This window comes from Rattus norvegicus, chromosome 2, assembly GCF_021556685.1.
Source record: "Rattus norvegicus strain SHRSP/BbbUtx chromosome 2, alternate assembly SHRSP_T2T, whole genome shotgun sequence".
NCBI lineage: Eukaryota > Metazoa > Chordata > Mammalia > Rodentia > Muridae > Rattus > Rattus norvegicus.
In genome coordinates, this window is record NC_141535.1 from 35,235,260 (window position 1) to 35,246,856 (window position 11,597).

The following is an 11,597-nucleotide window of genomic DNA, read 5'->3' on the forward strand; positions in this document are numbered from 1 at the left end:
GGAATAACATTCGAAATGTATATAAGAAATACTCAAGTTAATAAAAAAAAAAAAAAACCATAAATGGCTCTTGGATTTTAGCTAATGTACTTTCTTCATCTGTTGAAAATTAACATAAGGATTTCTTCTCTAGCCTAATAGATAACATTAATCTCCATAATGTTGAATTAGCCTTGCAAACCTGTAATAAACACTGTTTTGTCAAACTATGTAGTGATTTTTACACTTTGTTGACTAAAGTATGACTATGTGTTCCTGAGATACATTTGCACCTGGTTCTCTTTCTTTTAATATCCCAGCATGAATTTAGTGTCAACCTAAATATAGAATGAATCAAAAAGCAGTCTTTCCACTTATTTTTCTGGTAAGGAGATTAATAAAGATCATTATAATTTCTCCTTTAATTATTTGCTAGAACCCACTATTGATCCTATCAAGTTTGGTACTTTCTTGTTGAAAGCTTATTAACTATTGATTCAATTTATTTTAATAAGTATTGACCTAGAAGAGTGATCTATTTCTTCATATCTAAGTTTTGTACTTTTTTTTAAACTCAAGAAATTGATCCATTTCATTTAGATTATTAAATTTGTTGTTGTAGAGTCATTTGTAGTATTCTTTCATTGTCTGTTAATGTCTGTTTAATCAATACTTATTACATGCCTTTCATGTTTGATATAGCAGTTTATGTTTTATATCTAAGCTAGACTGCCTAGGAGCTTATCAACTTTATCGATCTTTTGAAAGAACCAGCTTTGGTTTGGTTTACTTTCCTATTGATTTCTCATTCTGAATCTCAATGATTTCCACTCTAATTTTAATTATTTCTTTTTCCATGCATACATCAAATTTAATTTAGTCTTTTCCCAGTTTTTAATTTTTTTTTATTAACTTGAGTATTTCTTATATACATTTCGAGTGTTATTCCCTTTCTCGGTTTCCAGGCAAACATCCCCCCTTCCCCCTCCCCTTCTTTATGGGTGTTCCCCTCCCCCCATTGCCGCCCTCCCCCCAACAGTCTAGTTCACTGGGGGTTCAGTCTTAGCAGGACCCAGGGCTTCCCCTTCCACTGGTGCTCTTACTAGGATATTTATTGCTACCTATGAGGTCAGAGTCCAGGGTCAGTCCATGTATAGTCTTTAGAAACCTAGACATCTGAATTTTAGATCCTTATTTTTCTATGAACTATTAATTTCAAGCTGGTCACTTTCTTCTAAGCACTGTCTTTAGTGTACCCCATGCATGATAAGTGCTATTTTAATTTCCTTTCCTTTTAATTCAACATATTTTTAAATCTCCCTTCAGACATCCTAGATGCTTGTGTTAGATGTGTATTGCTCAACCCTCAAGAATTTGGGGGCTCCTTAAATATCATTTTCATCGTTATTCCTTTTCATGGTGGGCTGAGACTCTATGTGCTGTGATTTTTATTCTTTTCCATTCAGTGTGCTTTATGGGCTTCCTGCCGTCTACCTTTGTGCATGTTTTATGTGAGCTGGAGAACTCAAAATAAACGATGACATAGACATACATATTGCTACTTGTAGTGATGACAAGTTTATGTGAATTGTGTTTACGATGGTTTTCATTAAAATATAATAGGTGTGTTGTAAAATTTAAAGATCTTAAATGTACATATCAATAAACTTTCATAAAGTGAGCACACCTGTGTAAGCAATAATCTATATCAAGGCAGCATTCCTATGAGTCCATTAGGAATCATGGGAGGTATATTATTTACTGGTTTCTACAAAAGGTTAGTTGGTCTAAATATCTTCAGGGGCGGGGGCTGAGACTCTGTGAGGCAAATACAACAGGAGAAGTTGGGAAAGAAACCAGAGACTTGTGTCAAAGGTGATCTGAGCAGTGACAGGTTCGTTCTCTTTTTCCTCAACCAGAGTCTAGGTCCCCCTCTCAGCTAACAGATCTATCAGTATAAATGATTTGCCTAACAGTAACCTGTGACTTTATCCTGTGTGAATTCTGTTACCCATGATCATAAGTCTATCATGGACAAAATGTCCCATTCACTGCTAAAACTAATGACCCAATCAATCTCTTTAGACGCCATGGAATTCCTTCTGTTGAGCAACAATTTACTTCCTCTTTTTGATCAACATCCAGCTTTCTGTCTATTTTTTGTTTTGTTTGTTTTCCTTTGTTTGTTTTGTTTTTATATCTTGCTAACAGAATGATCAAATCCCAAATTATCCAAGTTGGGAGGGAAGGCTATCCAGTCAGTAAACCATTGCTCCTCTGGGAACAAAAGCTCTATGCTTTTGCCTTAATGTGGAAGCCACGAGGTAGGAGGAATGGCTAACTTTAAATGACACCTAAATTTTATTTCTTAGTCCTGCTGGACACATCTGAAGTGTTCTATAGACACGCATGCTGCATGTTTATGCTATTGGAAAATGAGTATGTCCATCATTGTAGAAACTTAAACCTCTTCCTGTCCTATTTGTAGCCCCTTTATCTGCCCTTTGTCTTATTGCCCTAGCTAAGATATCAAGCACGCTATTGGACAGGAATCGGGAGAATGGGCATCTATACCTTTTTCCTGATTTTAGTGGGAATGGAGGTTTTTGCCATTTTATACAATATTGGCTAAGGGCTTTTTGTGCCTTTATTATGTTGACATATGTTTCAATGTGTATTCCTAGATTCTCTAGGGCTTTCGCAATGGGTATTGAATTTTTGCCAAAAGCCTTTCTAGCAAATGATGTGATAATATTCTCTCATAGATTGATGCTAGCTTTGAAACATGAGGCATGTGTGTTGACATTGGACTACCAACAAAGTCGGAGAGCTAGTGAGGACCCATGGGGTGAATGTAAAGAGGAGGAGATAGAATGCCTGAGGTATGATGGGGGAAAGAGGAACAAGGAAGCAGGAAGGATTAAGTGGGGTGGAGAATGTGAGGGAAACATAGAGGAGAGGAGGAATGAGAATACTCAAAAAACTATAAGAATGCCATGTGGGAATCTATTACTAAAGACTACACACACACACACACACACACACACACACACACACACACACATCTCTGAGACACCATAAATTATCAAATAAAAACCTAGTAAACTGATATAGGTAAATTTTCTCAATTTATTAGTCATGGAGTCCCATAGACACCTGCAAACATTACACTCCATTTCTGTTGTTCTTGGTTACTGTCCAGAACTTGATGGGGAAACGCTACTGCTAGAGATACCATGTACTTGAATCTTGCGACATGAAGAAATTAAGCTGGTAGTGTTAACTAGGGCAAAATCTCATGGCAGAATAAGTCTTAGGCCCTGGGGAGAATCTAGTACTGTTATTCTGCTAAATGAACATAGTGAACTGCCCCTCCTCCCAAGCTCTACAGAGTAGTGCATCGTTCCAGTCTCGTCATGGAAGTTTCCTTTTGCAGTCAGTGGTAATTTAAGATAGAAATCCAGAATGGGTCAAGCTCAGAGAAAAAGAGCCATTGTGATATTCAGCTCTAAACAAGACAGCTATACCCCACCTCTCTCAACAAGGCTAAGGGTGTGCTTTGGAAGGGGAGTGGAAAGACTGTAGGGGCCCGAGGTAGTATACATTTGCATCAAAATATTTACCAGACATGATCATATTACAACACACGTGAACTCACAGGAACTGTGACCAAGTGCAGACACAACATTTGTATAAAATCAAACCAGAAAAAAGAAAAAGCCAATCCCAGCATGGATTTGGGAGGGGCTCATGAAGCACCACCCCTAATTGAGGAGCTGCTGGCAATTCATGGCTGCTGGAGGAGGAAGAGTTAGCTTTCTTCAAGGTCGGGAGTCTCTGAGAGGTTATCCATGCTCCAGTAGATGATCCTACACCCATGTACATGCAGGAAGCAGTATGTAGAAACATGGGTTCCTTTTCTAAAAGAGCTTATAACACTGGACAAGAAAATGGGATTGAGTCACAGGGAAGGGATTGGAGGAGAGGGAGAGGCGGTGCCTTGGATCAAAGTACATTATAAATATGTATGAAATTCTGAAATGAAAAAAAAAAGAATGCTCGCTGTGGCTTGATTTCTCCACAATCTACTTCCTTGAGGCAGCACAAAGCCCTGGTCAGCATCATATGCAGGGATTTCACAGCTATCAGAACCATGAGATAGAATAATACGTCTTTCCTTTATAAATTGTCATCTTAGGTGTGCTGTAATGAACCAAAGTACCAGACTGATCTGGACATACTGAGATTTGATCATCCATCAAGCCAAACAAAGACCTCAAACATGAAGTGCGGGTCAGCTTGTTGACTTGAACTACTCTTAACAGATTCCACTCTCTGGCAAGGGACGGGTGACATGACTGCCACCCAGGTTGTATTGTTTATAACCTGTACCACTTGGAAGAAGCTGACCCATGCTGACTCTGACTCAAACCCTTCTCAAGTTTGAGAAACCCTGATGAAATATTTCAATTAGATGGGGTCTCTGAAATGGGAAATTTAGCGAGTCTCTCACACAAAACTAAAGGCTTCTCTTGAACAACTAGCTGGAATACTTTCTAAAAGCCTTTTCTAGAAAAGTAAATGGATAATCCTCAGGTAATTAAAAATGTGTGCCCATGGCGGGTGGAGGGTAGGTGGCTGTCACCTCCAGTAATAAATGAACAGAATTTGAATGAATTAGTTTAGCTAAATGAAAATAAAATGGCTCAAACATGAGACGATGATATCTTCTGAATACTATGTTATTTTACCTTCAAATGTGTATTTTTATAGATTTTTAATAACAAAATTAAAGCATTTTTCCCTTTTTTTTATTTTTTAGGTGGCAGTCATAAGGTCCGCTCACAATCCAAGGCAGTACCGCTCCATGCACTAGGCTTTCAGTGGTTATAGCTTTTTGGAAGCGGGCTGGTGGTGAGATTAATCAGTGTCAGAATTGTTGTTAAAAGCAGAAAGACCCACAGACCCTTCCTATCACAGCCAACTGGCAGGAATATAAATAGTTCATGCACTTGGCTATGCAAGAAAACCAAACAAAGGTCAAAAAGATAATGTTGAAAGGTGGGTAGAATGTGTGTGTTTATGGGAACAAGATGTGGCTGCTCTCTGGAGTGAACGAGCCACTTCCTGTTAGGTTCTCTCTGTCTCTGTCTCTTTCGGTGTGTCTCTCTCTGTCTCTGTCTCTCTCTTTGTGTATGTGTCTCTGTATGTCTGTGTGTGTGTGTCTGTGAGTGTGTGTGTGTGTCTGTGAGAGTGTGTGTGAGTGTGTGTGTGTGTCTGTGAGAGTGTGTGTGAGTGTGTGTGTGTGAGTGTGTATGTGTGAGTGTGTGTCTGTGTGTGTGTGTCTGTGTGTGTGTGTGTGTGTGTGTGTGTGTGTCTGTGTGTGTGTGTGTGTGTATTTAAGTGCAGATCTGGTACTATTTAGGAGAAAATGCTGCTGCCTGCCATTTACAAAATCTAAAGAGCTGCGTGCTAACGATGTTAGTGTGGTCTTCATACCAAGTAAATAAATGTGAGCAGTGATTACATAACACAAACATGTGGACCAGAGGTTTAAACTCAATGACTTTTACTTCCATTTGGATTTCTCCATGTTGTAGCCTTCCTGATGTTCTCTTAGTGTTTCCCAACTTTGCTAGGCTAGCAGGGACGCCAGACCCTGCAGCTCCAGCCCCTTAGCTCCTTTCAAATCCCCTGTGCTAAGTTTATTGGAATTCCATACTTTCTTCCCTTAGAAATCGTTTACTTTGAAAGCCAGCTTGGATTATTTGAAAATTACTAGCTGGAAACACACGGAGTGATTAAAAGCATCATTATATTCTCTGCATCAGATATAAAGTGGACAGGGAAAACATGTACGGGTCTGTAATTCCTCCCACGTGACTCCTCTTTAAACCGCAGTTGAGTGTTCGTTTCAGACCTGCCCCATTCATTAGCCTGTCATGTCAATGCGCTTATACTTTGCATGGCGTTCTGGATCATTTAGGCATTTAATGGAGACTGGGTTATGAATCCCTCTTGCAGTCAATGACAGTGTTCATGGCCATTAATCAGCAATGTTTATTATAAACTCGGTGCTGTCTCTTGCCACTTGGTTGCCAACCAATTAAAATATTTTCTTTTTATGCTTTTTAGGGAGCATATGAATAACCCAAGGAAACACTTCTTCAGATACCAGTTTCTCTATGTGAGAAGGCCTCATTTCTGGAGACACCACACACTTTAACTACAGGACACAGGAAACCCAATTTCAAATTGACCATGAAGCGTTCTCCCTTCTAGATAGTTTTAGTAATGCTAGAAGGTGCTGTGGAGACTTCTAGAGGAGCAAAGATATCAATATCTTTACCTGGAATTTTATCTTTATCTGGAATGTGCATGCTTAAAATGGTTCTGCTAGTAGAGATGTGCCTAGGGGTGTAACTGAGCCATGACTGTTGCTGTGGGGCAAATAATTGCTTTCTGACTGAACTCGAGGCCTGCTTCCTGGGAAGGAATGTAGTAAAGCCTCGTATTAAGGCCCTTGTCAAAATCCCATTGCTGGGGATAGAACCTGCTATTGCTATTTTGCTAAATGCCCATGTTGTCAAATTGTCTTCTAAGTATTTATCTTTATGCCCATAGACCGAGGCTATTCCCAATCCTGGTCACGAATGTGTCTGTGTAGTGGACATCTGTCAGTGGAGAGATACATAAATGATCAACATGGTGACAATAACAGATTACGTAGCCAGCCCTAAATGAGACGTCAAAATTAACCCCATCAATTCCAAGGCTCATGTAACATCATGGGAGAGGAGAAGAAAGAAATAAGAGCGAGGGGGCTGTGTAATGTTGCCTTCTAGACATGATACGGATAGTGTATTCAGGAACTCACACACTGGCTACCGCACAAGGTGAAGCCAGCAAAAATCAAGACAAAGAAGGAGTGCCGTCTGTCCACCCATTCCCTTCCTGACTAGAATGACGGTGAAGAGCTGCCGGAGAAGAAAGAATCATTATTTGTGAGGATGGAACTGGTGGTAGTTTTTCTATGATGCAAAGGATGGTCTGATACCCATACACATACATAAGCAGCGCTGGCTGGTCTAAGTGGGTTATCGCAAACAGACATGGAGAGCGCATAATGAAGGATTCAGAAGGAATGTGTGGAAGTAAATGGCAAGTACACATGATTGTATTACACAGTGTACATAATGAAATTCTCAAAAATAAACACAATAGAAAGCAAAAGTGGCATTTGAAAGGTATACCTATCAATATACTCTGAATCCATGCATTATTTTCTATAAGTCAAGAGTATTTTAGCCAACTTTCTAGAGATGACTATAGTAAGTATAATAACTAATGTGTTATTTTATTTCGATTTATGCCCTAGAACCATCTAAATGGTAGCTGGTGTGTTTTCTTTACTTTCTTAACTTCTAATTCTGTTATTAGGCTTCCATTTTCTGAAATCTAGACGTGAATGAAACTTTCTACTTTAGCCTCTAAGTTTTCAGACTATAAGAAGCTATATCAAAATATAGTATATCTTTTGTAGTACCCTTTGAAGAATACTGTCTCATCCTTAAAGTTTTGCTAAGACCCAGGGCTGAATGCATATAGCCCAGGCTTTCCTCTCTGGAGATAGTTTGAATTAGTGTTTCAATCCTACTGGGTGTCTGTTTATATCATCCCAATTTAATTTCAGCAGGGCATGTGTGTTTAGTAATTTATTCATTGTTTCTAGATTTCCCATATTTTTTCATCTAAATTTACAGTATATTTTCTAGTCAGTCTCTGAAACTTTTCTGTAAAATCTTCCTTTACACACACACACACACACACACACACACACACACACACACACACACGCGCATAGGCATGCAAGAAATTCTGCTATTTGAGCTGACAACACTCCCCACAAGAACCATAGACAATTAAACCCCCCAGTACCAGGCATGAGAAGCTTCCTTTGCAAAGGTTGGTCACTGTAGTGTTTATTTTTGTTTGTCAACTTGACAACAGCAGAAATTAACCAAAACCCAAGATCTGGGGATACCTGTGAGAGACTTTTTCCCCCGTAATTAAATATTTTGAAATGGGAAGACCCACTCTTAATCCAGATCTTTTGGGGTGGGAAGATCAACCTTTAATATAGCCTTAACCTTCTACTGGCAGCCTATATAGAAGATGTTAAGAAGGAAGCCCCTTCTCTTTGTGTGTTCACTTGTGCTTTTGTTGGTGAGTCCATTCCTTCAGTGGCATTAGGACATACGTGTTGGAACACATGCATACATTGAAGACCAGCTAAAACATGCAGCATCATGGAATGTACAACTATTAGATTCTCAGACTTTCAGTGTGTGGATTGCTAGATTAGCTAGATCACAGCTTGTAGACCATTCTAATAAATGCCCCCTCCCTCTCATTCTATAGAATCTGTTGTTCTAGAAAACACTAATACAGTCATTTTGGTCCAGGTGACTCCCAAAACAATATAGACTATGAATGCAGCCCTTGTTCGCCTCTCAGGATATGAGGCTATGCCCATATTGCTTAAGAGACCATATAATTGGGACACAGAACCTGAATGAGTACAGCTGGATCTAGCTTGAAATTTTTCTTTTTCTTTTTTCTTTTTTTTTAAAAACATTTTATTAACAATCTCATTCTTGATTTCAAAAATCTTTAAAAACATTATACAATAAACTTGAATAAATAGTGTGACAAAAGGTAAGGCAAAGTAGTTAGCATTTTGAGCAATCTTGCAGTTTACTAAAAATGCAATAAATGTAGCAGACATTTATGCATAGTAATTTCCTGAGAATTCTTTTTAGCCCTTTCACCATGGCCAACATGATTAAAAAATAACGAATGCAAAACATTACTTTTCTATGGCATCTTAAAAATTAAAACAGTTTACATTGATGGACAAAATTCTTTGACCAGCTGGCCTCTGTAGAAAAGGGAAATGTGTGTAAAATATATGCAAGTCAGATGGCCCTACTTACTAGGTTTGGGACAGAAATGCAGATTTTTGGTGAGCATTGATGTTTCTTGCCGATTGCGGTTCACAGTTTCTTGGTGACAGTAATACCTTCTGTAACACAGTAACAACATGAGAATGTCTGCGCAGGCACGCAGAGTGTACACGGAGGCAGCATCCGCCTGGGTCGTGTTGTTGTGCTTGTCTGTCTGATGATCCACCATGTCCAGAGGAACCACAGGCACATCATGTTGGTTGCCCTGACAGGCCTGAATGATAAATATCTTGGGTTTTCCAACCAGGCTCTGGCACTTGTCTCCTTTGAACAAACCAGTTTCAATTTTGGTGTCATCTGCATAAATGTGGTTGCCTTCCCCGTGGTGGCTCAGGAAGACACACAGGAAGCAATTGGCATCTACATGGCTTGAAGTCAACCTCGTGAATCTTGAGTGCTGAGCTCCTTAATGCATTTCCCTTCAAATCCTAGGTCTGAAAACCTTCCAGTCAGGTTGTCCCTTTCTGCACTGGTGCCCTGCCTCTCTGGGAGTGTCCAGGGCAAAAAGAACCTCTCGTGACTGAAGTTTAAGGCAAGTCATCTCCTCCTGTGGTACTGTTCAGCTGCATCAAACACTTCCCTACTTTTGTAGAAGCCATCTGTTTCCATCATGCTTTACTTGTACCTGCCTGCGAGCTCCAGGTGGAAATTTTTCTTCCTGCAGTCTAGCTTCCATGGTACCTGAAAATATGATGGATGCTTCCAAGGGAGGGAAACAATTAATAATCATACCCAGCCTCAACATCTTTAAGTCACAATGAACAACAGGACAAGCAAGATATCTGTAGGAGTTCAGTAAGTGGCACTCACGTGCTGGTAGTAACCAACAACTCTCTAATTGGATTTAAGGCCCTCTGAATAAGAGGGAAAGAGCAATATCATGCCTCACACTAGAAACCTAGCCAACTTCACAATGAAGAGATCAACAGATCGTGGAAAGCCAGGATCCAATGGGTACAGACATCCACATTACAGACCCTGCATCAGTGGTTCAGAGAACATCATAGAAGAGAGTACAAAAGACTGTAAGAATCTGGATACCAGAGAGCTTGCTGTGAAAACATCTTTCCTATAAATGACTGCACAAACAAGATGGGAATGATGGTAATATCAATAGACATGCCAAGGTGGAAGGGGGGAATTTCATTGGGTTCCAGCCCTAGACAAAGAATGGCAGGCAACTAATGACTGCTAAGGAGAGAGAGAAATTAGTTAAACATTTTATGTGTGTTTAAAAAAAATTTAAAGATAGTGTGGTATGTATGTACAATGGAATTTTATTCTGCTATAAAAAATAAAATTATAATATTTTAGAAAACTACATGGAACTGGAAATCATTATGTTAAGAGAAATAAGCCAGATTCTGGAAACAAAAAATTAAGCAAACATGTCTTCTCATATGCAAACCTTAGCTTTCAATTTGCATGCCTACAAAGGTAGGAGAGCAAGAAGGGATAGGGGGACCAAGGAAGAGGTGTCAGGAAGTGGGACAAAAAAGGACAAAGGCAAGGCGTGAAAGCCTAATGAATAAACCCATTCCTTTGTGTGCTAACTTTGAAATCTCACTTACAAAGATGTGTTTTGCTGCTGTACATCAATAGCATGTCCTTGAAACCTCGGCACTCATGAATATGTGTATATGTATTCACTTTATAAGATAAAGCTCAGAAATGGCAAATTGCTGAATGCATTAATTGATTGCATTGCAGTTTAAGAGGGTTGAGATATGGAAGAATTTCTGATCACAGCCCTAGTGTAATGAATAGACTTAAATAACTAGGAAACCGGACTAGTTTCAAACACTGGACAATAGGCAAAATAATGCAATGATACTTAGGAGTGAGAAAAGAATTCAAGTCCTATGAATGCCCCATTTTGCAGCCTGGACATTTTCCAGCCTGCAAAATAGGAAGGAGGTATGTAACCAGAATCAGACACTGTCCCAAAACTGGGGAGACAGAATTCAGGTAGGTGGCTAGACTTTTCAGGGCAAACTACTAACACAGAGAGAGACATGTGTGTTAGAGAAATGTCAAAGTTCACAGAGAGTAAATGTAAGTCTTTGATTAAGAGTTGACTTGTGCAGTCATGTGGAGAAGATGCTTAAATATTGACTTGCGTGTGCATAGGAAAATGTTTGGGTGTTCACTTGTCCCTGCAAGTCGTTGAGTGCTGATTTGTGCAGTGCATGTAGGCAAAACAAAGACTGAGTGGCCCTGACCCATAGGACATCGTGAGTATCCTCAGAAAGGCATTGTTAGTATCGAGGAACAGCTAGGATATAGGCTGTCCTATACTCACCTGATAAATATAAAACCCAAAACCAAACTGATTCCAAGTAATTTTATTTCTACAAATCCAAACAACCCCTCAGATACTGAATTTGGGAAACTAGGCTTTTAAAATGATGTACATGAGAAGTTTCCTGTAGAAAACTAAGCCTACCCTAACACTAAAGAGAGTTCTTTCATAAAAATGAGAAGTCATTAAGCACCATCATGAGGTATTAAAATGTACCCTGGATAAACAAACACAAAGTAATGTACTTCTTTTGTGTTATGTATAAGTCATTTTCGCTCCACTATGACAAG

General features: G+C 39.3%; 1 pseudogene; it reads right to left on the reverse strand.

The window, feature by feature from the left end:
* Window positions 1-8,909: 8,909 nt before the first annotated feature.
* LOC147996038 (caspase-6 pseudogene) lies at window positions 8,910-9,617 on the reverse strand (annotated as a pseudogene).
* Window positions 9,618-11,597: the final 1,980 nt, after the last annotated feature.